This window comes from Anarrhichthys ocellatus, unplaced genomic scaffold, assembly GCF_004355925.1.
Source record: "Anarrhichthys ocellatus isolate YVR2014 unplaced genomic scaffold, GSC_Weel_1.0 scaffold37, whole genome shotgun sequence".
Taxonomy (NCBI): Eukaryota; Metazoa; Chordata; class Actinopteri; order Perciformes; family Anarhichadidae; genus Anarrhichthys; species Anarrhichthys ocellatus.
This window is the reverse complement of record NW_022280067.1, coordinates 3,546,018-3,552,017: the sequence shown is the minus strand read 5'-3', so window position 1 is coordinate 3,552,017 and position 6,000 is coordinate 3,546,018.

Here is a 6,000-nt window from a genome sequence, read left to right as displayed (position 1 = left end):
AACAAAAACAGATGTGGATTCTGTGCAAAAGGAAAATATTTATCCAGCAGTTTTAATTAGCGCAGCAATTTCACTCCGAAATTAAGCATCTCCATCAGGAGTCGAGCACTCTAATGCAGAAGCCCGTACACACACGCACACACACTAAAGAAAAATCCACAAAATGCGAAGAAGAAATGGAACCCCCCCCCCCCAACAATGTGGAAGCAATTCATGCTAATTAGGCTTTTATTTATGGTCCAATAATTGGGTGCATTTGAATTGTTGATGATGTTTTTTCTGCTTATTTCCCCCCCCCCCCCCTGCGCCCCCCACCATCGCTCCCTCTCTCAGGGAAGATCAAAGCTGAGCCCTTGAATAGATGTTAATGGTGCGTGGCTGTCGTCTTGGTCCTGAGTCTCTGAGATCTCTCCAGCCAAAGAAAAACAGCCAATTTGGGGTCTACGTGGACACAATTAGCACAATTTGTGTGCCCCTTTTCACCAAGGCAGTCCCATTTAACCCGCGGGGAGGGGGCTCGGCGCTCATGACGTCACTACGATTTTCATAACCTTTACCTCCCTTTGCCTTTTCACCGCGTCCGAGAACCATATTCATCAAACTGTTGGCTGACGCGGCGGAAGCATTCGAAACTAAAAGTATAGCTAATTCAAAAATAACGCACATGATTCGGTAGCCCTGCCACAACATGATGAACTCTGTGATAAACGTAGGCGTGGGGGGAACTTGTAGCTGAGGAGTGACATTTTTGTCGAACACAAACAGCAATCACACGCAGCTCGTCCTTCAAAATGTACAAATCAGCCCACCCACAGACAGGGGAAGCAAACAGGGAAGCAAATCATTTTTTTCTTCTTCTTTTTTTTGTTTGGTAGTTGCTTTGCATGGCCGCAGCCCGAGGCATTGCTTTTACAGTCCGTCTCCCTCCTGAATGTAAATGAGCCAAAGTGGTGCAGCCCGCACTGAGCGGAGGAAACAAGGTGCATTATGTAGGTGGGAGGTAACCGAGCCATTGAGAGACAATAAGCATGAAGGCCGGACCTTTGGAAACGGCGCGGAGGCTGCCGAGAGCGAGCCTGACAGAATGAAAAGATTAAGACTTAAGAAAAGATAGCAGGGCATGGGAAAATCCAAAGGGAACCGGGGCGACTGAAGTAGCCAATGAGCAAAGGAGGGACAATGAGGCAATGAGCGGTTTTTCTTTCTTTTTCTTGTGAAAATTAATGTGCTCCCATTAGCTGCCAAAGCGTGCACGCATTCCTCCATACCTAAAAAGTGTCGTTACTTTGTGTGTGACTTTTGTTTCCTGCTGCACATACAGACGCGAGGCTGTCAGGAGGATGAAAGACGACTATTCAAACTACAAGAATTCCACCAGGTGTTTGCAAAAAAAACGGTGATCGGTCGTGGGATTGCAGATAAATGGCCGTCATGTGCCAACGAGAAGCCCCATGTTGTGCTAATGGTTTTAATGAGCCGTCCTTTCAGATGTTGCTGTGTTTTTTTGATGTTGTTTTTTTGACATACATTCAATCTGTATAGTTCTGTGGTAGTCATTTTCAAACGCTGGTTCGGGACACACAGGTGCGTCACAGCAGATTTTATAATTGCAGAATTTCTTCCATAAAGGTTAAATAAAAAAAGGATTTGCATTACATCTTTACAGGACATCTTTGAGCCACATTAGGGGAGCCTGACTATTCGAACTGTTCTGGTAATTGTACTTATAACATTGAATCTAATATGAAAAGGCTGACGTACATTCTGTTTGTTTTATTGATGAAGAAAAGAAAAGAAGATACGTTGTTAACTCCGCCGAAATACATGTATTTCTTCTCCTGTATAGTATTTAACGTGTGTATATGTTTTAAATAACATGCATAAAACAAAGTTGGGATTGATCAAACAAATATCTATTAAAATGTCTGGTTTACATACTAAGATAGTAAAAAAGTGATGTGGAAATGGGAGTAAAAAGGTCACAAACTTTCATTTACGCACAAATTTTCTCTCACACCCATTGATCATTTTTTAAAAAGTGGACCCCCAGAAAGAAACTTTGGTAAAACACTGCTGTGGCTCCATCACAATGCTGCCAACGCTCGATCCACCCAGCAAAGCAAAGCCACATTTTATATTTAGGGAACCTATTTTCCACGCTGGTGCATTGTGACATTTAGCCTTTGCCATTTCCTTGCATAGCTAATAACCATCCAGAGTTATAAACCAGCACATGAGACGCAACAGACGGGTCAAAGGCAGCAGTCACAGCTGCTGTTGTGTACAGTATGTGAGCTGTATGCTCATACACACCTGTGTGTGTGTGAGAGTTTACATACGTGCTTCACACACATTCACACTCTCGCAGCAGCAGGAACACCAGGGTTTCATAAACATCACAACAGGCAGGCTGCAGAGAAATATGTGGTGATTACATACAGAGCAGCTGTTTCTGTGTGTCATGGTATGCTGTCGCTGAGAGAAGACATCAGCGTTGCATTAGTGTGGATCGCTGTGTAGAATAACTGGAGACAAAGACAAAGTGTGCTCAACGATTACACAACGTGAAGCTCTGTACGGTCTCTTCAGGGAGACTTTTTGTATAAGGCCTCTCTATGCGACTCCTCAGTCCTAATATGTTAACTTCTGTTCATTGGTTGCAAAAAAAACAACATGGCGACGGATGTAATCCAAGATGGCGTAATAATATGAGAATGTAGCTGCTAGTTGTTGACATTTATTATTTTATTAATGTACATACATGTTGCTGCGGAGCTCATCAGCTGCTCCTGACTCACTACTAGCTAGCTAACTGGTTAGCATGTATGCTACAGACCAAAGCTATCAGGGGGCTAACACCAGCTAGCTCAGTGACTAAAACTTGCACACTACTGCTAACAATACAAGCGATGCCAAACCATGACTCTTCTTAGACCACATTCCCTCCTGGTGTTCCATCAAATATTACACCACATGTGTGTTTGTGAGGCATATTGGAGACCAGAGGGTTAGGGTTAAAAATGTTTAAATGGCTGTCATAATGGACTCAAAATTTTTCCGCACAGTGTTTAACCTTATACATTAAATTGTGCTTGACTGTGACAGTTTGAGTTTTTTCTAACTTTTAGACTAGTCTAATCACTGTACTACATTACAGTGCAAAAAGAAACAAATTTGATTTCCTTCATCTGCTGATGGTTTTCTGATTGTGGTTTGGCTTCAGCAGCAACAACGTCCCTCAGTTCATCCCAGATGTTTGTTATGCTGAAGTAACATCTTGGCAGCATGAACCAGCATTGTTTTCAGCTCAACAGTCATCTTCTCCCCAAGTCAGCACAAAAAAAGACATGCTACTGTCCTGACCAAAAATGTGGCACACACACACACGCACACACACACACACTCACGAGTCCACCATAAGCCACGGAAATCCACAGGAAATGTGGCGTATCCCAGGTAGAAATACACAGCTTTCCTTTATTGTAGAAAAGTACAGTTGATCACGGAGGATAATAAGGCGCTGAGGGTATTTGATGTCATTAAAAATTACGGAATAAACTCTTTTACAGCCAACGTTATCAAAAATATGTGTGCGCTTGTTCTGAAGTGGCGTTTCTCCCCGGCCATCCAGAGAAGTTAGCAAGCTTTAGACAACGAGTTAAAAAAATGTTAACAGCATCAAAATGTCTGGTTGTTGCGTGTTCGGTTGTCAGATGAACTCAATATTCCAACAGTGGACTTGAGCTCTACAATTCAGATAAAGCAACAGGTGTTTCAGTTTAATTAGTGACTTTCAGCCTAATGCGTATTAAAATTGATTGAAGGCTTTTGGGAGGACACCTTCAGGTTCTGTTTGTGTTTTCAACAGCTGCCGTCACTACGCGCAACCACGACACATTCAGCTGAGAGTCACCAGTTAACACGGTCACTTGTTGAAATGAAACACCGGCGTCGTCTATGGCAGCAAGTTAAACGTGTCGACTACCACTGGACGGTTTTTACCGCCCGTTTTAAAACTCAATAATGTCCAAACTGAGTTTATGTCACAACGTTCTGTACTAAAACACCGATAACGCAGCTGGGAGCATCTAGTAATGTTACACCTTAGACTTCTCCACTTAATACAGATTGGGTCACTAATTATTGAGCCACTTGCTAATGTGTTCTGCTCACTCACTAATAGCACACCGATCTGGAAAGGCAATGTGAGGTTGCATTTGTGATCTTTGGTGGTTATTGTCCCGGTATGGCTTGACAAGCTGTTGCTGCACTCCATCGTACTTCTGTTACCAAACTGTGCACACATTGTCTGTACACGCGTTGTCATTGTTTGCAAACTGTTATGGGGTTTATTGCAATATTGAAGCATTTTATTTAATTTCCGTAGCTACCACTGCAGTTAAAAACAGTCACGATGTTGATGCAAATTGCAGAAGTGCAATTAAATAGTCCACTTCTTCAATCAAAGACCAATCTCGACTAATCATGATTGCTGTAATCGCAGTTATTCAACCTTGTAGCTTAAAGCTTTATAAATAACTGCTACGCTCTTAGTTTTTTTTAAATTCAGTTTTATATACGTTGCAGAAATACACCCTTTTATTTCCTTCATAAAACTGCGGCTGAGGCCTTTAACGTGGCTGTTGCAGCGAAGCAGTGGCCGGAGGAAGGTAAACATTTAGATAGCCAGTCCACCCACACCAGGAGTATTTGGCCACATGGAGACGTGTGTGTGTGTGTGTTGTATTCTGGTCTTGGGGTTTTGGCCCCGCCTGTGTGATTTGCTTGTTGACCATCATTTATGCAATGTTTTTGTGTTGTAAGCCACGGATCACGAATGATATGTACCAGAACCCTCTTGGAGACGGTTGGATGGAGTTCTGGTCCAAACTGAACCCCAGTGTGATTAAAGACCTGCAGCCACAGTTAAAAACCTCGATATGAGCCGAGTGCAAATGCACGGACTTGTTCACTGAGCACCGCGTGGATATTTGCTGCGATGCGTCTCAAGCGCTCACCGTCTTCTCTTCAAGTCTGCGAGGGAGTTGAGCAAAGACGGGATAAAATGTTCTTCAACAGCACTTCAAACCCCAATACCTTGTAATCCTATTTCTATAGCACATTTCTGAACAGATAAGGAACAGATTAAAAAAAGACATGCCAAAAATGTGAATTTGGACATCTATTAAAGTCTAAAAGTGAGAGAAAGTCTGGGCATTTTGATTCAGGAGTTCTGTGTCTTTCCACACATTGGATAACAGAGATGATTCAGGAAACTTCCACAGTAATGATGACTCAAATGAAGTAGAGACTCACACGGCAAAAACAATGTTTCACTTGGTTCAAAATAAAACAAAAAACCAGGCACGCGATCGTACTGAGAGCAAAAAAACAAGGCTGTAAAACCAGAAACAAGCAGTGAGGCAGCGAGCTGCTAGTGGAGGAGTGTTTATATAGACAGAGGCTGATGACAAATGTGGAGCAGCTGTGTTGACAGGTGAGAGTTCAGGTGTTTTAATGGAGGAAATACAACACACTGAGGACAACCAGTGGCCAGGTGAGGAATAGCAGGGTTTAAAAGGAGAGAGAGAGGGATTACAGTCAGATTAAGAGGAATCTGATCAAGCTTTGAGAGGACGTGTTAAACAAAGAGGGCTTCATTTACCTGGTTTAGTTTGAAAAATACTAAACCAGATGTAATTGTAATCCCACGTCACGGTGACTACGTCCTTTTAGAGCTTTTTTGGCTCAGTCAAGGTGGTCAGTAAAGTTTCGGGCCATTACACCAAAACAATGAGAGAAAAGATGCGAAAACGCTCCATCTGATGAGGAAGTGCGGAGCCGCTATAAGCGACCCCTTTCACATTTCCGTTTTCATTTGATCTGTTGTTGATATAAAACATATTGTTCGCGCAGCTTTAAAGATTTGTTGATGCAAAATTAACCTAAAGTTGATCCCGGCTCGTACAACAGGGTAGAATTCAACAAGTCATTGTCCCA